This window comes from Hibiscus syriacus, unplaced genomic scaffold (genome assembly GCF_006381635.1).
Source record: "Hibiscus syriacus cultivar Baekdansim isolate YM2019G1 unplaced genomic scaffold, ASM638163v2 tig00111954_pilon, whole genome shotgun sequence".
NCBI classification, from domain to species: domain Eukaryota; kingdom Viridiplantae; phylum Streptophyta; class Magnoliopsida; order Malvales; family Malvaceae; genus Hibiscus; species Hibiscus syriacus.
In genome coordinates this window covers 753,996-777,982 of record NW_024063221.1, presented here as the reverse complement: position 1 = coordinate 777,982, position 23,987 = coordinate 753,996, and the positions used below count along the sequence as shown (strand labels likewise).

General features: G+C 32.5%; 1 pseudogene; it reads left to right on the top strand.

The window, feature by feature from the left end:
- The first annotated feature begins 9,418 nt into the window (after positions 1 to 9,418).
- Positions 9,419 to 13,269, top strand: LOC120173505 (annotated as a pseudogene).
- The last annotated feature ends 10,718 nt before the right edge of the window (positions 13,270 to 23,987 follow it).

The following is a 23,987-nucleotide window of genomic DNA, read 5'->3' as shown; positions in this document are numbered from 1 at the left end:
AAGTCAAATACTCTTTCTTCTTCCTCTTTTACGTAAGAAAGCTCTCAACCCTAGTTAAAGGTAAGTTTCAAATTAATGATTTATTTTTTCAATTGTTGTTAGCTATCAAATCTTTGACTATAAGGGAAGCTTAATAAAGGTTTAGAAGGGATTAAAACTAAGTTAAGAATGAAATATTAAAGATTAAAGAAAATGGGTTTTATAATGATATGTTAATATATGAAGGTTGGTTGAGGTTTGTTGGTAAAATTGACTTGTCATTAAGGTAAAAAAAGATTAGAAGAATTGGTTGAGAGAATAACATGTTAGAAATTATGGTGTGATTCTTAAAATCAAATGCTCTTGATGAATATTAGATGTTTTGAGTGGTTAAATGAAGGCGAGTTAGTAAGGTTAAGTAGTGAAGTATTATATAGTATGGTTAGGAGAAAAGGAGATGAAAATTGGCCCAAAGTTGGGTAAATTTCAGAAAAAAAATTGGAAAATCTAGTTAGAGGTATCGGTACCCTATGGAACAGTACCGATACCCTAGGCAAGAAATTAGGCTAAATTATATCAAAGGTATCGATACTTATTCAACAAGTATCGGTACCCAAGCATAGGGTTATTGATACCATGGTAAGGGTATCGATACCCGTAAATATCGAATCTAAATTGGGTATCGATACCTAGAGGAGGTATCGGTACCATAGTATAGGGGTATCGATACCATGGTGAGGATATCGATACAAGCCTATATCGAAGTTAATTTAGGTATCGAGGCATTAAGGGGGTTTTGATACCCTAATAGGGTAGTATCGATACCATAAGCAAGGTTATCGATACCTAAGGGCCAAAAAAGTTAATTTGGTGTTGATAATGTTGTAGGAAGTTAATAATAAATATTTTGATTGATGTTATGTAACAATTGTTAGGAAACATACTAACAATTGATATTATGCATGTTTTTAATGAATGTGGAATAGATCGCAAACAAGCTCCTGAACCGAGTAAGTCGAAAGGCAAGGGTCAAGTTCCGGAATAAGTATCTTCTCATTTTGGATAGCTAAGCAAGGCGAGCCAGGTGAGTACCTTTATTCTATGTAAGTTAGATAATATGATTATCAATTATTTAGAATGAAATATTTATATGTTAATGTATATTTTACCAAAATTATAATGTGATGGAACATATGAAATTGATGTTGTGAATGAGGTTTTAGAGTATGAACTGTTCTATAATATTATCAAAGAAGAAGAAAAAATGCATATGGGTGCGTTATCGGCATGAAATGATGCCAGAGTTGAAATGTATATTGGTGTATTATCAACAGAAAAGTATACTATGGTTGGGAACATTCACAACAGAAAAAGTATACTATGTTGAGATGTATATGGGTACATCATCAACATAAAAGTATACTAGAGTTAAAATGCATATGGGTGCATTATCAACAGAAAAGTATGCTAGAGTTGAAATGTATAGGTATATTCTCAATAGAAAAGTATACTATGGTTGAGATGTATATGGGTACATCATCAACATAAAAGTATACAATAGTTGAAATGCATAGTGCAATATCAATAGAAAAATGTTATACTTTAAAATGTATAATGATGTATAAACATATATGGAGGTTACAAAAAAAAAAGAATTATGACAAATGGTTTTGATAAATGGAAATAAAATGTGTTTGAACACTGAAGGTTATCTATCATAATTTACTAATATATACTTATCATGTGTATTTTCACGTGTAGGTAACAGCAGATAATCATCCCGTATGGAGTGAAGCTGTAGCAACAGACCTAATCTACTAAGGTTGACTCGCCAGTAACATTAGGACTTTGATATTCCTTTTTTGACCTATTTGGCATGTAATCCAACATAACAAAATATTTTGTAATATGTTTAATGAACTTGTAGTTTTATGATGTTATTTATGTGAAATTAAGTTTGCAATAAAATATTAAAGGATTTTCAAGACGAGTATATTGTATAATAAGTAATGTGACATTTGCATTGTATACATAACCGTATATTGAATATGGGTGTTATTTATTGGTATCAGAGCTATAGGTTTAGCCGATGTTGGGAAAATTAGTCATATTTTCTTTAAAATAAAAAAAAGAATTACATGCCAATGAAGGTGTCAATGTTATGAGGTGGTTTCATTAGTGGATGGTTGATAACACTCCTTATTGATGATAATGTTACTAAGATGATGTTGAATGTTAATAATGATAATGTTATCATTATGTATGTTTTATTAGATGTAGAATCCTCGAATTCACGAAGAGCGGGGGAACAAGAAATGAACGGGGAGTGAAAGTTATGAGGATAACAGTGCATAGCCCTTTCCTTCTGAAATGCAAGTGCATCTGCACCTCAAGGGATTCTAGCACCTAATTTTGGAACTTTCATGCAAGCCCTTGATGCTATGATGACTCGATTTCAACCCCTCTTCTCCTACAGTACCTCAAATGTTGATTCCAAAGGAGTTGAAAAGTTTGGGAGCTCTAAAATTTAGCGGAGATGAAGGTGAGGTCTGATGGAGTATGATATGTGGTTAAATGATGTGATGATGATACTTGAAAGCCTACAATGTTCGGATCAGGAGAAGTTGGGTGGAATTGTGTCTTTGTTAAGAGGATCAGCTAGAATATGGTGATCCAATACGACGATGTACGCAACCCCGAAAAGTAACATGGCAATTTCCAGGAAGAATTTAAAAACAATATGTGGGTGATCAATTCCAATGAGCAATGTTGATGAAGTTCCTAAATTTAAAGCAAGGTGACCGAACAGTCCATAAATTTGAAGCTGAATACAACAAGTTGAGTCGTTTTTCCACTAAGATTGTGCCAAATGATAAGGCCATGCGTGATTGGTTTATAAAGGGTTTGACGTCGAAGTTGAAAGAAATTATGATGGCCTTAAACTTTTCGAGTCTACAAGAAGTTATAAACAGAGCCAAAGCTATAGAAAGAGCTCAAGAGGAAACATTCGCGGCGGAGCAGAGTGTGCAAGCGGGGAAGAGAGTAGGAATGCCTTCCACTCCCCATTTTGCTAAAAGAGGAAAAAGATCGAGTTCTAGATTTTCAGAAAGAGATAGCTTTGCAGTAGCATCACAGAAGAGTAGCCTTTTTCTACTAGTTCTGGTAGAGCTTCTGGGGAAAGAAATCCATGTCCAACTCGTGAAAATTACACCGAGGAGTTTGTAGATTTATCAGCGGAGCTTGCTTTTTATGTGGTGATATGGATCACTTTGCTCGAAACTACCCTAGAAAGTCTGGTGATAATTCTGCACAGTTTGAAAGATCAGTGGTAGTCTCCAATAGAATCAGAGGAAGGGGTAGGCCCAGGGGACACATTGACTCAATGTCAAGATAAGAGACTCAAGGAGTGGCTAGAATTTACAATCTTAAGATCACTGAGGATCTAGATGACCCTAAAATCATAACAGGTACTTTCCATCTTTACGATGAACCTGTATTTGTTTTAGTTGACCCTGTTTTACACATTCATACATCAGTACAAAGTTGGTTAGAGCTAGAGAAATTTCTTTAGAACCCATAGTGAGTGAGATGATAGCGATAAATCCTATGGGTCATAGTGCGAGAGTATCTAGAGTATGTAATAAGTGTCCTATAAAGATTCAGGGGATTGTGTTTTTGGCCAACTTAAGGGAATTACCCTTCAATGAATTTGAAATTATTCTAGGTATGGATTCGTTGTCCTCACATTATGGATGGGTCGATTTTCGTAAGAAAATGTTGTTTTTAAAGAATGTCGAAGGTGCAGATATAGTAGTAATCAGAGAAAAATCAAAGTTACCCTCGAATGTTATATCTGCTATGACTGCAAAAAAGATGATGTCGAAGGGATGTATAGCTTTTCTAGCCAATGTGATAGATACCAGAATTTCAGAAGTTAGATTGAATAATATTCATACGGCTAGAGAATTTTCAGATGTATTTCCTGAGGATTTATCGGGACTGCCTCCAGATCATGAGGTAGAATTCAGGATTGAGATTTATCCTGGTACTGAACCGGTGTCTATGGCTCCATATAGAATGACTCATACTGAACTCTGAGAATTAAAAGCTCAATTACAAGAATTACTTGATAAGGGGTTTATAACACCAAGTGTGTCCCCTTGGGTAGAACCTGTTTTATTTGTGAAAAAGAAAGACAGGACTATGCGATTATGTATTGATTATCGTCAGTTGAATAAAGTCACCATAAAGAACAAATATCCACTTCCGAGGATTAATAATTTGTTTGACCAATTGAAAGGAGCATCAGTGTTCTGAAAGATAGACTTTAGATCGGGGTATCATCAGTTGAATATCAAAGAAGATGATATTTCTAAGACATCCTTTTGTACCCGGTATGGGCATTATGAATTTGTAGTGATGCCATTTGGACTGACTAATGCACCAGTGGCATTCATAGACTTGATGAATCGAGTTTTCCAAACGTATTTGGACCAGTTCGTGGTAGTGTTTATAGATGATATCCTGGTCTATTTCAAGTTAAAGGAGGATCATGATACTCATCTTAGAGTGGTCCTTTAGATACTTCGTGACAAGAAGTTATATGCTAAATTGTCCAAATGTGAGTTTGGTTGTCCGAGATTTCCTTTCTTGGTCATATAGTGTCGGTAGAAGGCATTAGAGTCGTCCCCAAGAAAATTCAAGTCATAGTAGAATGGAAATATCCAAAGAATATGGCGGAAATTCAGAGTTTCTTGGGCTGGCAGGCTATTATAGACGATTTGTGAAGAATGTTTCCATGAGACCTCTACCGCTAACTAAGCTATTGCGAAAAGATGTGTTGTTTGTATGGACAGGAAAGTGCCAAGAAAGTTTTGAGATGCTAAAGAGAATTTTAACTGAGGTTCCAGTGCTTATGCAACTGAGTCGGGTAAAGAATATGTCGTGTATAGTGATGCATCCCATAATGGTTTGGGTTGTGTACTTATGCAAGAAGGCAAGGTGGTGGCTTATGCCTCCAGACAATTGAATAATCATGAGTAAAATTACCCAACACATGACTTAGAATTGGCCGACACATAATGGTTGTTGTGTCATTATTTATACGGAGAGCGTTGTCGTGTGCATACTGATCATAAAAGTTTAAAATATTTGTTGACTCAAAAAGAGCTGAATTTAAGGTAAAGAAGATGAATAGAGCTTTTGAAAGATTATGATTTGATTATCGACTATCATCCGGGAAAAACTAATGTGGTAGCTGACACACTCAGTCGAAAAACTTTTGCAGCTTTGAGGTATATCTGTGGATGGAGATGGTGTTGTGATTACCGAATTAAACTTAAAACGATGTTGTTGGACCGAGTAAAAGAATTGCAAGGGAGAGATAAAAAGTGTTTAATGAAATTGGTGTTGGTTGAAAAAGAAGAGAATAAAGATTTTGAAAGAAGAGATGATGGATGCCTATATTACTAGGGAAGGCTTTATATTCCTGAAGATGATGATTTGAGGAAATATATTCTTTACGAAGCCCATTATATCCCTTTGACTATGCATCCAGGCTGGAATAAGATGTATCAAGACTTAAAGAGTCGTTATTGGTGGCCTGGAATGAAAAGAGAAGTAACAGAATTTGTGGATAAATGTTTATCATGTCAGCAAGTGAAAGCTGAACATTAGGTGCCATCCGGGTAACTACATCCTATATCTATTCCTGAATGGAAGTGGGAACGAGTAATAATGGATTTTGTTTCGGGGTTACTGTTGTCACCAAGTAAAAAGGATTCAATATGGGTTGTAGTGGACAGATTAACTAAGACAACTCATTTTATTCCGGGTGAGTAGATTACTCAATAAATAAGCTTGCAGAACTATATATAAAAGAGATAGACAGACTGTATAGAGTATCGATATCGATAGTGTCCGATCGAGACCCCATGTTTACTTCAGATTTTGGAAATCTTACACGAGGCATTGGGTACTCGATTGAACTTTAGTATAGCTTTTCATCCCCAGAAAATGGGCAGTCAGAGCGAGCTATTCAAATAATGAAGGATATGCTTAGGGCATGTGTGATTGAATTTATGGGATCATTTACCTTTTACAGAATTTGTGTATAATAATAGTTATCAATCTAGTATAAATATGGCCCCTTATGAAGCTCTGTATGGGAGAAAATGTCGAACACCATTAAATTGGTTTGAATTGAAAGATCGAGATTTAATCGGGCCGGATTTGATGAAAGATATGGAAGAGAAAGTGAAGATTGTACAGAGTAATCTAAAGATAGCCTCATATCGCCATAAGTCATATGCAGATTTAGAAAGGAAAGAAATAGAATTTCATGTGTGAGACAAAGTATTTCTGAAAGTATCACCTTGGAAGAAAGTATTACAATTTAGGCAGAAAGGAAAACTAAGTCCGAGATTTATTGGACTGTATGAGGTTTTGAAAAGGATTGGACCCGTGGCTTATAAATTAGCTTTGCCTCTGGATAAGGATAAAATTCACAATGTCTTCCATGTATCGATGCTTAGGAGGTACATATTAGATCCCTACATGTTATCACTCCGGAAGATATAGAAATTCGACCAGATTTGACTTATGAGGAAGAACCAGTACGAATTTGACTAAGGAAATCAAGGAATTGCGTAGTAAAATGAATCCATTAGTCAAAGTACTTTGGCGGAATCATAAGGTGGAAGAGGCTACCTGGGAAAGAAAAGAGGATATGAGAGAGCAGTTTCCACATATCTTTGCTTAAGGTACTTCTTTAAGATTCGAGGACGAATTTTCTTAAGGGTGAAGATTTGTAATACCCCAAATAATAGAACAATGATTAAATCGAAAGGAATTAAAAATATGGAGGACTTAATTGATTAATTATAAAGTGAGAATAAGTAGGAATAGTAGTTTAGACTAAATTGTAAAGAGGAAAGATTAAAAAGGGATTATTTGGTATTTGGAAATAAATGAATTTATAATTCATTTATTATATATATATATATATATATATATATGAGGAATAAGAGAGGAATAAAAGTCAAATACTCTCTTTTTCTGTCTCTTTTACGTGAGAAAGCTCTCAACCCTAGCTAAAGGTAAGTTTCCAAATTAATGATTTATTCTTTCAATTGTTGTTAGCTATCAAATCTTTTCCTATGAGGGAATCTTAATAAAGGTTATGAGGGAAGCTTAATAAAGGTTTAGAGGGGATTAAAACTAAGTTAAGAATGAGATATTAAAGATTAAAGAAAATGGGTTTTATAATGATATGTTAATATATGAAGGTTGGTTGAGGTTTGTTGGTAAAATTGACTTGTCATTAAGGTAAATAAAAGATTAGAAGCATTGGTTGAGAGAAATAACATGTTAGAAATTATGGTGTGATTCTAAAATCAAATGCTTTTGATGAATATTAGATGTTTTGAGTGGTTAAATGAAGAAAAGTTAGTAAGGTTAAGTAGTGAAGTATTTATATAGTATGGTTAGGAGAAAATGAGATGAAAATTGGCCCAAAGTTGGGTAAATTTCAGGGAAAAATTGGAAAATCTGGTTAGGGTTATCGGTACCCTATGGAACAGTACTGATACCCTAGGCAAGAAATTACTCTAAATTATATTAGAGGGATCGATACTTATTCAAAAAGTATCAGTACCCAAGCATAGGGGTATCGATACAATGGTAAGGGTATCGATACCAGTAAATATCAAATCTAAATTAGGTATCAATATCTAGAGGAGGTATCGGTACCATAGTATAAGGGTATCGATACCATGGTGAGGGTATCGATACCAGTCTATATCGAAGCTAATTTAGGTATCGATACATTAAGGGGATATCGATACTCTAATAGGGTAGTATCGATACCATAAGCAAGGGAATCGATACCTAAGGGCCAGAAATGTTGTAGGAAGTTAATAATAAATATTTTGATTGATGTTAAGTAACAATTGTTAGGAAACATACTAACAATTGATATTATGCATGTTTTTAATGAATGTGGAATAGATCGCAAACAAGTTCCTGAACCGAGTAAGTCGAAAGGCAATGGTTAAGTTCCGGAATAAGTATCTTCTCATTTTGGATACCTAAGCAAGGCGAGCCAGGTGAGTTCCTTTATTCTATGTAAGTTAGATGAATATGATTATCAATTATTGAGAATGAAATATTTATATGTTAATTTATATTTTACCAAAATTATAATGTGATATGGAACATATGAAATTGATGTTGTGAATGAGGTTTTAGAGTATGAACTGCTCTAAAATAATATAAAAGAAAACAATGCATATGGGTGCATTATCGGCATGAAAGGATGCCAGAGTTGAAATGCATATGGGTGCATTATCAACAGAAAAGTATAATATGGTTGAAATGTATATGGGTACATTCGCAACAGAAAAAGTATATTATGGTTGAGATGTATATGGGTACATCATCAACATAAAAGTATACTAGAGTTGAAATGCATATGGGTGGATTATCAACAGAAAAGTATGCTAGAGTTGAAATGTATATGGGTACATTCTCAACAGAAAAAGTATACTATGGTTGAGATGTATATAGGTACGTCATCAATATAAAAGTATACAATAGTTGAAATGCATATGAGTGCATTATCAACAGAAAAGATGTTATACTTTAAAATGTCTAATGATGTATTATAAACATAAATGGAGGTTACAAACGAAATGAAAGAATTATGGAAAATGGTTTTGATAAATGGGAAATAAAGTGTGTTTGAACACTAAAGGTTATCTATTATATCATAATTCACTAAGATATACTTATCATGTGTATATACACATATAGGTAACAACAAATAATCATCCCGTAAGGAGTGAAGCTGTAGCAACAGACCTAATCTACTAAGGTTGACTCGCCAGTAACATTAGGACTTTGATATTCCTTTTTGGACCTATTTGGCATATAATACAACATAACAAAAATATTTTGTGATACGTTTTAATGAACTTGTAGTTTATAATGTTATTTATGTGAAATTAAGTTTGCAACAAAATATTAAAGGATTTTCAAGATGAGTATACTGTATAATAAATAATGTGACATTTGTATTCGTATACATAACCGTATATTGAATATGGGTGTTACATGATCTCTATGAGGCTTTGTCCTTCCTATTTGATTTTTGGATTTGGATATTAGATGCAATTAAACTGTTGCCTATTGCAACTCAAGAGATTTCTTTTCTACCATGTGCAGCTTTTTAGTGTCATCATATGAATCATCAACGGTCAGCTCTACTTGTTTGACACCTTGAAGCTTGGTTGGTTTATCCAAAAAATGTAATTTCTGGTTTTGATCCAAGTTTCTTCTATGAGGGACGTGCATGCCATATGCTTGTAAATTATTATGTAAACTCTTTATAGCCTTTGAACGTTTTTACTAAAGAGAGCACCAACTTAATACATCGTCTTACATGGACGATGTTCAGTTGAACACCAATTTGGATGATGTGATTTACCCTATATGTTTGAATTTACCCCACAATGGGGTACTCCTCCAATGCTTATCTTATGAAAAAGGCTGTCGTGCTTTTGTTATTGACACAAATCACATTCATTCAAATTGTTTGGATTGATTCAAAAATGAAAATGGAATTTCGTCCCTTTCAACATATGATATATCTTCTATAGTAAACATTTAGCTAGCAGAATCTGAAGACAACTGCATGCAAATTGTCCCCTATGTAGAGGGTGAGTCACTGGATGAATTATTGTTAACAAGGTTTGTTTACTTCTAGATGAGAAAAAACGTTCTTGTGAGGAGGAACAGTGCACATTTATAGGAACCTTGTTAGAACTACAAAAGCATACTCAGTTAGAGAACCCTCATGCAAGTCCTTCAAGAATAGATCCTTCTCGGTAGCTTGATTGGGAAAATTTCCAACAGTCATCTGAGATAGTAGATGTTTTGAGCACTATACATTCAGAAGTCCCACGCGGAGTGATTCTTAGAGACTATGAATGTAATATCCCAAACTATGGGTTAGTGACTAAATTGTAAATATTTCAGAATTTGGTGATTAAAGTGGAAAAGTTAAAAAGTTCAATGATTTATTTGAAAGTATTTCCTGAAAGGTTGTTAGTAATTTTTAAAAGAATTAAAGGGTAAAATGGCCATTTGACTTAAAAATGATATATAGGCATGTGGGGATAAGGATGAGGAGATATTTTTCTCCACTTCATCTTCTTCTTCTTCATCATACGAGAGAAAAGGAGCCAAGCTTGCAAAGGTAAGATTTCTTTGTTGTTGATTATTAGTTGAAATTTAAGTTAGGTTTTGATCCTTAGATGATAACTAAGCTTAAGGAAAGATTAAGTTATCTTAAAATCAAAATATAAAGGAGTTATAATAGATTAAAGAAAATGGGGTTTTAAGTGAAATTTTGAATAAGAAGGTTTAAATGAATTTGGAGGATAAATTTGACTTGTCATCTATGAGAATAAGAAGTTAGAAGTGTTCGAATTAAGTTTGGATAACATGGAGAATTTGGTATGATTATTGATTTCTATATGGAGAATAGAATTTTTGAGGTTTAAGATGAAATAAATAGATATAAATGAGTTTAAGCATGTATATTTGAGTTAAAAATATGAAAGGGAATGAAACTTGAAGAATTGAAATTGAAAGAGTGAATTTTTGTGAAATGAATAGTAATTTATGGGTAGGTGCATCGATGCATTAAGGGGTGCATCGATGCATTAAGGGGTGCATCGATGCATGGATATTTCGAAGTTATTTTATGTACCGATGCACCCATAGTGCATCGATACACTCTTAAAGGAAAAGCTAAAATTTGGTTTATTAAATTAGCCTGAGTTATTAACATCAAGTTATAAGGTTTAGGCTTCTGATAATCGTCTTAGAAATTATGCTTATGTAAAAATTGAGCCTAAACAAGTTTCGGAATAATCAAAGAATTAGGATCGAATCAAATCAAGGCTAAGGTGAGTGCATATGCATAGCATGATTATAGTAGTATATTTAGTTCTAGACTTGTGATAAGTCTAGATTTAATACTTTGATATATGATTCATTTCATATTATGAAACATGATATGGGTTCATACCATATACATTATGTGACATGAATATGCAGGAAAAGTTATATGAGCTATGTGCTAAAGGTATGGAAATGATATGTCTATGAGATACACTAGGTGATTATTATGTGTGTATGAATAAATAGAAATGGGTATATGTTATTATATGTGACATGATCTACATGCTTATATGTATATGTGATAGGTGATATTGACTACATGAATATAGGAAATTATAATATAAGCTATGTGGTATTGACATAAGTGATTATGTAATAAAGTGAAATAAGTCCAATGATATTGAAGTATGTGAATGATATAATAAGAAGCTATGTGATAAGAAGATATGGGTTATGTGATATAAAAGTGTATATGTGAAATGTCATGATAGGTGATAAAAACCGTGAGCCTATATGAATATGTGATATATGTGATGTATGGGAAACATATGAGAACAAGAGATGACAATGATTTACATGTCATATGAACACAAGAGAAGTGTTATAAGGTAAATAACATATGATTATGAAATCATATGGAAAGTGAAATGTGCATGTGAATATGTGAAATGATATGAAAGAGAATGCCTATGTTATGTGATATGAAAGCTATAGGTATAGTTGGCATGCCAAGAGTCGAGGGTTTACCTATGTTGTACGGAATATATGGACATAATTACCTATGTCTTTCGGGACATATGGACAGAATTACCTATGTCTTTCAGGATATATGGATAGAATTACCTATGTCTTTTGAGATATATGGACAGTATAACTATGTTCTAAGGAACATATGAACAGTTTACCTAGGTTCTTTGGGACCTATGGACAGTTGCCGAGGTTCTTTATGACCTCTAGATAGGATATTCGAGACATTTATATGAGCTATAGTGACAACATAGTGGTGCACAACCTCAATGTACTCACATACCTTAAGTTCTTAAAAGTATACATGGGCTAATACATGGTCTTTAAAGAGAGTAAATAAATAACTTGATATGATACTATGTGTGCTCTATTGTGAAATGATATGGATGCCCGATAGTGAGTATAGAAAAGTTCAGCATATGCTTACATGATAAAAAAAATTAGTAATAGTAAAATAAGTACCGATAAGCATGTTAATGATATATGTATATGTGTGAATTAATTATATGAAAAGATACACAATATACAAAAATGGAAAATACAAGATCACATGATAAATGGGTTACGATTATGATAGAGATCATGATAAATATAGTATATGTGCATGTATGTAATTTAATATATGAAATGTTTTATGATTTTTATTATATGTTTATATGTCTCACTAAGTCTATGACTTAATGTGTGATTGTTTCACACTTAGGTTCCAAGAAGAATAAGATTGATAAAAGTTATGCAAGACAGGTCAGTTCCTCCTTTCCAAAGATCAGATCAGAAAAGAAATGTATAGTATGTATTTTGTAATAAGGATAGTGGTTGGCATGTAAATAAAGGTTTAAATCCGATATGTTATAATCGGTTTGTAAAATCGTATGATAGAGTTTTGTAATATTTTAAACGTATTTATGCAAATGTAAATGTATAGTAATGAACAATTAAATTTTTACGAGTTTTATGAACATTTTACGAAAGTCACTGTAGCAGTGCATCGATGCACAATTTTTCTTTGAAATTTTAGTGCATCGGTGCACTGTAGCAATGCATCGATGCACTGTAGCACTGTTCACGGTACTGTTTATTACTGTTTATACAGTATTTTACTGTTCATAAATATGTTTTTATCTTAAATTTTTATAATAAAGCATAATTCAATAATATATCATCGTATTTTCTTAAAATGAGTTCAAATATTTGGTTATTTTGGAAGAATACAGTTTTTAAAGTCAATGTGACATCTTGGACTCGTATCCGGGTCGGGTACGGGTTGGGGTGTTACATTAAAATTGAATATGGTGAGGATGAATCTATAGAAGAATTGGAAGACTTCCCTCGTGATGAGGGCAACTGGTAGACCTCTTGATTTTATATCAGATGTTTGATAATTTCAGGAATTCTAGATATAGAAGGAGGTCAAGAGTCAGAGATATTAGGAGGAGAACTCGCCATTATAGTTATGCTTTATCAACTTCTGATGAAGGTTCAGTGCATTCAGTAGACTTTGCAGAATATATAGTATATGATACTGATGATGAGTTTGTGAGCACAAGTGGGCCATTAAGAGGTAACACCAGCTATTGAAGGTTATTAATATTCCTTTGTTCTTCCCACATGACTTATTATTATAATAATTGGCTTTCTTAATATATCATAAAGCGTCATAGGATTGTGAGAAAGAATTAGGATTCTTAAGATACCATAAAGTTAATTTCTTTTAGATAATTATAAGATGTTTGGTCAACATTACTTGGATAATAATGAGATGATTGTGAGAGTGCTTACGAGCAGTGAGGTATAAAAAATGAATAAAATTATTTCATTGACATAATTTGTTGAACTATATTTTGATATAACAATTTATGACAAAATGTTTATGGATTTGAATTGAATTTATTCAAAGTTTTCAAAAATAATTCAAAGTCCGTTAAGTTGGAATTGAGAACAAAATTTTTCTATGAATAGTACCATACTGTATGAATAGTATTGATACTGTATGAATAGTACCGATAATATATGAATAGTACCGATATTGTGTGAAAAAATGAACAGTACCAATACTATCAACATCGAATGCAAAATAAGTATCGATACTGCTATAGTAGAATCAATCCCAACGGTCAGAAATTCAAATATTACAAAGGTAGTACCGATACTCATTGAAGGAATATCGATACTACTTGTTCTGGGCAGTTTTATTTTGCAAAAAATAAAACCCCAATGGCTCCAAAATATCCCCAACAGCTATATACGACTTCAAACTCATTTCAAGCTATAAAAACAAGCTAAGGACACTTGAAGAATATAGAGAACAATTATTCAAGCAATCAAACACAAGAGAAGAGTTTTTCAATCTTAGAGAGGTTTTCTTGTTTACATTTCCTTGTAAACACCTACCTTAGAGAGGTTTTCTTGTTTACATTTCCTTTCATTGTAAAAGGGTTTTGGTTTTAGGTTAGCCTGCTAAAAGCTAGGGAAAGGTTATAGTTTAGCCCGTGAAAAACTAGGGAGTTTGTAAAGGTTATCTCTTTGTCCTGTAAAAAGAAAGAACAAATTAGTGAATTTGTTGGAAAATCCTTGGTGAGGAGCTAAGGTAGTGGATGTAGACTTGGTTGAGAAGTCGAATCACTATAAATCGCTGTGCAATTTTCTATCTTTCAATCTCATTACTCCCTAAACACAAAAATAACCCGACCCCTCTTGGCGAACTCTTTCGGTTATCGATTCGAGCTTCCATAAATCTAAACAATTGGTATCAGAGCTTGAATCGTTAGAAGGCTTCACATCCTTGAGATTATCCTTGAAGAAGCTCTTCCGATTCCAGATGCAATTGACAAAGAAATGGCTTCAACCTCCAGTGCCTATTAATTGAAGAATCACACATTCTAGATTCACAATCGGTAAATAAGACACCCTTCTTTAATGGAGCAAATTATGCCCATTAGAAGAATAAGATGATGTTCTTTATTCGAACCTACGATCTAGGAGCTTGGAACTCAATCATGAAGTGTTACTCCACTCCACCTGGTGAGATAGATGATTGGGATGATTGGAGTAATGAAGAGAAGAAAAAGTTCCAGCATAATGCCAAGGCTATGCATATTCTCTTTTGTGCTTTAGGCCTAGATGAATATGGAATAATCTCATCTTGTTCTAGTGCCAAAGAGATTTGGGATAAGCTCCAAGTCACTCATTAAGGAACTGACAAAGTGAGGGAAACAAAGATAAGTCTTCTCAACCATAGCTACGAGAACTTCAAGATGAAACCCGATGAAGACATCAAAGCTATGACGGATAGATTTTTCGTGATTGTCAACGGTCTCAAGGGATTTGGAAAAGTAATCCCTAATGAGAAGCTTGTAAGAAAGATGATCTACTATCTTTCAAAGTCGTTGCAATCGAAGAAGACGTCTATTATTGAAGCTAGAGACCTAAAGTCTCTCACTCTCGACGAGCTAATTGGTTCTCTTCTCACTCATGAGATGATGTTGAAGGAAGAAGAAAAATATGAAGAGAAGAAAAACAAGAAGAAGAATGAGGTAGACATTACCTTCAAATCCATCAATGAAAGCTATCAAAATTCAAGTGATGAGGTAGATGAAGATGATTATGAACAAGAATATGAGATGGACAAGCTTTTCAAAGAGTTAAAGAGATTCATGACTTCCAAGGAAGTGAAGCATGAATCAACCAAGAAGAAGAGTCCCCCGGCATGCTTCAATTGTCAAAGAACGAGGCATGTTAAGTATGATTATCCCATTCTAAGAAAAAAAGGATCATCTAAGAATAAAGCATTTGTTGCAGCTTGGAGTGATGAAGATGACTCCTATGATGATGAATAAGTAATCAACCTATGCCTCATGGCCAACGAAAAAGAATCTGAGGTATCTTCTAACTCAAATGAATTAAATTCATGTTGTTTTGATGAGTTACAAGATACTTATAATGTGTTGTATTTGGGATATGTGACCATGAATTCCAAATATAAGAAATTAATTTCAAAACTTAAAAATGAAAATAATTTGGTTTTGAAAGAGAAAGTTGATTTTGAAAATAAAAATGAAATTTTGCAAAATGATTTAGAGATTTCAAAAGTCAAAATTAATGATTTAAAAAAAGAAATTTTTAATTTAAAAGTTAAGCTTGAAAGCTTCACAAAAGAAAAAGAATTAATTTCTAAAAAAACACATTATGTTTAAAAATGACAAAATGCTCATATTGTCATTTTAATGGTCAATTGGAACATACTTGTTGTAACACCCTCAGACCCGTACCCGACCCGATTACGAGTCTGAGGTGTCACATTGACTTTTCAAACTTTGACTCTTGACCAGAATTCAAAGAAAATTTAAAACTTCCATTAAAAGCGATTTATCTACATAAATTGATCAAAATAACCAAAATCGATCAGAGCATATTCAACTCAATCACTTAGTACATGCCAACTGTATTCAAATTAAACAAACATATTTAAATCATCTATTTTCTGATCTGAAATTTTGTAAAGGAGATGTTGACCTGTCTTGCTCTTCTTCGCTTCTCTTCTTGCTTCTGTAACCTACGTGTGAAACAATCACACGCTAAGTCTATGACTTAGTGAGGCAACTAAACATATAATGAAAACTTTAACTAATAATCATGCATTCGATGTTTGAAAAATAGCCTGGTGCATCGATGCATTGCTTGTCCATCGATGCATCAAATGCATTCGATGTTTGAAAATATTCCGAGTGCATCGATGCATGGAGAGTGCATCGGTGCATGAAATGCATTCGATGTTCAATTAAATCATAGGTGCATCGATGCATGGTTTGATGCATCGGTGCATCACCTTGAATAATTATTTTAAGGCTTGATTTTGGTTCAAAATACTTTGTGAAAATTGTTTCAAAATAGTTTAAGTACAAATCACAATTTTACACATTTAGTAAGGATTAAAATTGATCTTGAAAAACTTGGAGTAATAATTTGATATTCGATTAATTAAATCGAATATAAATTGTAAAATCATTTGTAAAATCTTAAAATTCATTTAACTTAATTTGTTATATCGAAATATCAAAAATGTTTTCAACACCATCAAATTTGTCAGCTATCAATTCACTTTGTCATATCTTATAATCACATTTCTATTGTATTCTATTAAACTTATTCTATCAGCAAGACATCATATTTCTTACAATTTCATATAAGAAATTTTCGCTATTTTGTTGGCATGTATACATTATACAACACTCTAGACTCTGGATTATGCCTAGAATCGACTAAACCGTAGCTCTGATACCATTAAATGTAACACCCTCAGACCCGTACCCGACCTGATTACGAGTCTGAGGTGTCACATTGACTTTTCAAACTTTGACTCTTGACCAAAATTCAAAGAAAATTTAAAAATTCCATTAAAAGCGATTTATCTACATAAATTGATCAAAATAACCAAAATCGATCAGAGCATATTCAACTCAATCACTTAGTACATGCCAACTGTATTCAAATTAAACAAACATATTTAAATCATCTATTTTCTGATCTAAAATTTTGTAAAGGAGATGTTGACATGTCTTGCTCTTCTTCGCTTCTCTTCTTGCTTCTGTAACCTACGTGTGAAACAATCACACGCTAAGTCTATGACTTAGTGAGGCAACTAAACATATAATGCAAACTTTAACTAATAATCATACATAAACAATTACTACTATCATTCATACACTTCATACACTTTTACAGTTAACAAATACATATATCCACATATGTCATTATTATTCATATCTCTTATCTCAAGTTCCGATGATCTCTTATATTTATATCATTTATCTTGTAAACTTGTTACTATATCATCATGTAAATACATTATAATCATTCACATATACTTTAACATGTACTCATATATGTCCTATCATAAAACACATACACAGAAGCAACTATATCATCATCTCCATGCTTATCACCATCATTGATTCTGTAATTACCATTTTTACAATCATATATCACACATAACATTTCACAAGGAAACAAACATATCATCATATCAAGTTTATTAATATTATCTTTTTATTAGCCCATGTACACATGTGAGAACTATAGATATGTGAATCTATAGAGGTTGTGCACAAATGTTGTCACCACAGCTCGTATAAATGCACCGTAGTGCCACGTATAATTGCACCGAAGTGCCATATAAAATGTCCCTAAGGACCACGTAGAAAATTCCTTAAGAATCATATACATATACAAAGGATCAAGTATGTGTCTCAAAAGACATCACACATGTTCCAAGGAATACATATATGTCCCGAAGGACCGCGTAGACCCTCGACTCTTGGCATGCCAACTATACCCCTAGCTCTCATGACACAAGACATGGGCATTATTATCTATGTCATTTCATATTCACATATTCATAACACTTATCTCTTATCGCATGTCTGATCTCTTATAATCATGTAATCACATAGCTCATGTCATTTCTTGTGAAATCATACATATCATGTAAGATATATCAGGCATGTGCACACAAATCACTTCCATATAATTCACATGATTTATTATCCCGTAGATCATATAATATTTTCATACAATTTCACAAATCATTGTCGTATATGGGTATCACATTTTTATTTAATAACATAGATAATGTTATATAGCACTAAAATCCCACAGTTCTTATTTCGTAGCTTATATATATTGTTCTTATATCTTTTTATAGACCTATAAACACTTAGATCATAGTTCCTAATTTATTGTACATAATCATATCATCATTTATATTCATAACCCCTAGCTCATATTTTGTTCTCTTATGCTTACATAGATCCTATAACATATATTGTAGCATACTAACATATATCACTTATATAAATGCATTTATATGCAAATTTCTTATATTCTCTTACTTCAAGTTTACATTACTCTTATAACTTTTTCCTATGACTTCATAGATCTTTACCATGTAATTTTTATATCATAGCTCATCTAAGCACATTAATCTTTCTCCTACAGCTTATCTCTCTTATGATTATCATTATTTATGTACAGATCTCCTAATTGATATTTTATTTTCATATTGTCCTATAAATCAATGCTAGTTAGCTTATCTCACTTTTCATTTAATACTCTAAGTAAATTATAATAGTTTCCATAAACTTGACTTATGTAATTTATGTTTTGTTATTATATCTTCATCTAAACATATATTTACATGTTCATGATCACTTAACTTATTTCCTTTCTATGGTTATCACATACAACATTTACTATTATACATGATTCGTGACCTTATAACTTATTTCACATATTCATACAGCTCATAAGGTTCACATATAGTTACCTATTTTATTTCCAAATAACCCATATCATATAAATTCACACCTCATAACATATAATATGAACAAAGCATATACACATAATACAAACTTAATCATGTTTCCATTCATGCAAACATATAAAATATTCGAAATAGACTTATCACAAGTCTAATTTCCATATAATAATATACACAATCTAATAATATGCACTCACCTTGGCCTCACTAAGTTCCAATCCACTTTTATGATTTCCTTGCTTTCAATCGAATCTTAACTTGAGGATCGTTCCGGACCTTGTTCGTGTTCGATATCTACATAATCATACATTGATACATATCAGTATCCCATTGATATACTCTAATCTATCATTTCTTAGACTAAAAGAAATGTCTATTTCAATTTCCCTTGAAGTGCATCGATGTATTCTACAGTGTATCGATGCATCCCTTAACATGTGCATCGATGCACTCCTTATGCATAAATGCATTAATTGCATTCGATGTTTCCATTTATAAGGGGTGCATCGATGCACTTCCTGTGTATCGATTCACACTGAACAATTTCTGGAAATTTACCCTTGATGCATCGGTGCACATTAAATGTGCATCGATGCATATAACCCAGAATTCATTTTTAAGCCCGAAAATCCACTCAAATCAACTCAAATACTTCATCTTTCATCCCCTTTCATGTTCTTAATTCATATACACATGCTTTAACCAATTTATATCCATATAAGCCTTATTTAACTTCAAAATCTTATCTTCCTTATGAAATTCAAGAATCATACTCAATTTCTAACATGTTCCAAATCCAATTTTTTTACTTCATATCTCTTAATTAGATTGATGACAAGTCAAATTTAACTTCCAATTCAAGTTATGAACTCTATTTCAAGATTTCTTCTGAGAACCTCAAATCTTTAATCCCTCCTAACTCCATCATACTTTGATTTTAAGATAACTTAAGCTTTCCTTAAGCTTAGTTATCATCTAATAATCAAAAACCAATCTTAAATTTAACCAAAAACCCAATAATAAAAAAAACTCACCTTTGGCTCTTGGTTTTCACGCGTGAAGAAAGATGAAGAGAACTCTGGAACTTCTTTTCCCTCTTCCCACGTGGTTTCCTTATCTTATAAGGGAAAATAAAAAATCTTTCATGTAAAATGACCATTTTGCCCTTTAATTACTCTAATAATTACTAATAACTTTTATGATTTATTTCCAAATAAATCATTGAACTAATCCATTGTTCTACTCTAGTCACTAAATTCTAAAACTTTACAATTTGATCACTAACCCGATATTGAGGATGTTACAAATCTCCCCTCCTTTTAAGAAAATTCGTCCTCGAATTTTTACTGAACATATCCATAAGAACATATCTTCTAATGTTCTCATGCTACCTCATTTATTTAATATTTCCTTCTTTTATTCTTTTCAACTATCTTTGTCCATTATATGTTAATCTACTATCACTTATCATATAAACAGTAAATAGTAACTTTAATCCATTTATGTATTTTCTTTCCTTCCATTATGCATTTTCCTTTGACCATTCCTAAAATTTCATATAATGTCACTAATCACATAGACAAAAACATCCATTTTCATCACTTAACCTCGTAAATCCATCTCTAATTACCTTATAACAATAACCAAACTCGTTTTCCATCATCATTTGACCAAGACCGCAATATTAAATCTTCTACAAATATGATTAACATACACTTTAAAGAATATTTTCACATCACCTTGCACACTTTTCGTACTTCTATATCAAACTTATCATCTACACTTCCATATAACCTTCATCATATATGATCCTTTAAACTCAATCCTTTTCATTTCTTTATTCCATTATTCCTTTATTCATTCCAAATTGAAATCTCCTTGTCTACATCATAGTTATCTTATCAGAATACACAACTATATTCAAATCCACATCAAAATTGATTAACTCAACTTTATCTTTTCCTCCAATCTTATAACTCTATTACTTTTACACTGATAGCTAATCAATAATATCTATTCAATCTAGGGCACAAGCCCTAGTCAACCAATCATATACATCCTTTCCAAATGAAATTATCTCAAAATTAGTTTATTTATCTTGTCAATTTCACCTCTATTCTCATACATCCTGAAATTTTCATTGCTCAAACTCAACATTCTGACTTCCTTTGTCTTATAATCTTATCATTGATATACTCATTCTTGAACTCTTCTTATCAATCATCAGCTTTACTCAAATATACAAATCCTTATTTCCTTTACTATATCACCTTACTATGGTCCAAATATACAACTTTATCCAGATCCATTTTATATTTGGTTATCATATCCTGAAAATATCTTATAATCTTATACTTCCAGTACATTCCCATCACATGTTCTTGTTAGCCAACGCTAACTTTTTCCTTCTAGAATGCAAAACATCATCCACATCACTTGATCCATTTAAAATACTTCTTATTCTTCACTTTGTATAATTTCTAGCAAAACTCTGAAGTCATTCCTCCAATTTGATCTTTTAACTTGGAACACAACCAATTCCAACCAAGTTTGTAGTTGAAAATCATAATCTCTATCTCTCTTTGATAGTTCTGATTTATGAAATACTAGTTCCTTTAATCATTCTGAGTTCTCTCCAGAACCTTAACACAATAACCACTTTATGAAAAGGAAACCATTTCAACACCTATAGCACTCCTTTTAATCTAGGCACCAACTCTCTACACATCACTTGTATGCATCATTTTCATTTAAATTAGCTTCACAACCTTTCACTCTACTCATCAAACAATACTCTTGTCCATACACATTACGATTTCCCACTATATCAAACTCATAAACTCTGGCTTCATATACCTTATACACTTGTCGCTGATGCACTTATCCTTGAACTCTTTGGCAATTCTAACCCAATCATTTGATCTTCTTAATGTCCTTATGGTGACACTTGTTCACCATATTCTATCTTATTCACTTTATAACAAAACTTCTCCATATCACTTTTTCGATTCGAAACAGTGAAAACCTTTTATCACTATTCAGATATGATTTAAATTTCTGAAATTAACCTTTAATCTTATAAGACACTTTTTGAGATTTCTGCTCTTCATCCTGCCTGGCCAGAGCAGGTGAATTGCTATCACCATCTGTTGAGTTAATCGATCGACGGAATCGGCTAAGAGGGGGGTGAATTGGCAATTAAAAATTTCGTGGAAGCTTTTGCAGAAAATTGAAAGTAATTGCACAACGATTTACAGTGGTTCGACTTTCTCAAACAAAGTCTACGTCCACTACCTTAGCTATCCACACTAAGGATTTTCCAACAAATTCACTAATTTGTTCTTTCTTTTGAGGCCAAAGAGATAACCTTACAAAATCCCTCAAGAGTATACCCCAACTCTTGAGAACACTTTTTTTCCCAAAGAGAAGATTACAAATTTGCAAACTTACAAGAAAAACCTCACAAGGTAAGATGTTTGCACAATTCTAGAACAAGAAAAGAACACTCAAAGATAATTACAAATGAGCACAAATGGTTGTTCTTGAAAGCAAAATGAATATTGAAAGGAAAATTGGCTTGATTTGCACAAACTTGGTGTTTGATGCTTTCTCTCTTGTTTCTCTATAATTTCTTATTGATCAATGGCTCCAGAACTTGTTTAAATACTCCTTGAATCAAATTCTGAACGTTGGTGATAGATAGTGGAGATAATAGAGCCGTTATTGTGTGAAAACAATTAATTTTCAGGGTGGAGCGTCTCATGCATGATCAAGGATGCATCGGTGCATCAGTGTAAAATTCAAATATTTTGACCGTTGGGACACTTAGTGCATCGGTGCACTAAGGATGCATCGATGCATAAAATGCATTCGATGTTTGAAAAATAGCCTGGTGCATCGATGCATTGCTTGTGCATTGATGCATCAAATGCATTCGATGTTTGAAAATATTTCGAGTGCATCGATGCATGGAGAGTGCATCGGTGCATGAAATGCATTCGATGTTTAATTAAATCATAGGTGCATCGATGCATGGTTTGATGCATCGGTGCATCACCTTGAATAATTGTTTTAAGGCTTGATTTTGGTTCAAAATACTTTGTGAAAATTGTTTCAAAAATAGTTTAAGTACAAATCACAATTTTACACATTTAGTAAGGATTAAAATTGATCTTGAAAAAATTGGAGTAATAATTTGATATTCGATTAATTAAATCGAATATAAATTGTAAAATCATTTGTAAAATCTTAAAATTCATTTAACTTAATTTGTTATATCGAAATATCAAAAATGTTTTCAACACTCTCCCCCTTTTTGATATAACAAAACACTTGAGTAATTTTAAGATTTGTTTAATAATTTATTTTTGAAATCGATTTTGAAAAGTTTACTCCCCCTTACTATAGCACATCTTAATTCTTCTCCCCTTTTTTGTTAAATCAAAAAAGACTCCATAAAACGTTTTAAACAAGAATTCTGAAAAAAAAAACATTAGCCAATTGATTTAATAATAAGTTGCTAAGATCACAATCAAAAGAGAGATTAGCCATTAGTTTTCATAAACAATATTCATAATAAAATGTGAAATGGCATAATTTGGTCATAAATTTCTAATGATGCAAAATTAATAAACAGAAAGCGTTAAAAAGTCAAACCAAATATATATAATAAGTTCAAGCATCCTCAAACAAACATCCAACAACTAATCAAGTTCAAAGTACCAAACAAAGCACAAAAATCAAAAATCAATCCAAGTTTTAAAAACAAGAAAACATGACAAGCAAGTCTACTCTATCGGAGGATCGGGAGGAGGAGGATAATGAGCTCGAAATTCAAGAGTTAGAGCATCCATACGATCACGCATCTCCCTCTGAAACTCAGAAATCGTAGACTCAATGGAGGCAAAACGTAGATCAAACGACTCTAGAAAAGATCGGAAATAAGGTGGCGTTTGATCATCTTGCCGAGCTGGTACTTCCT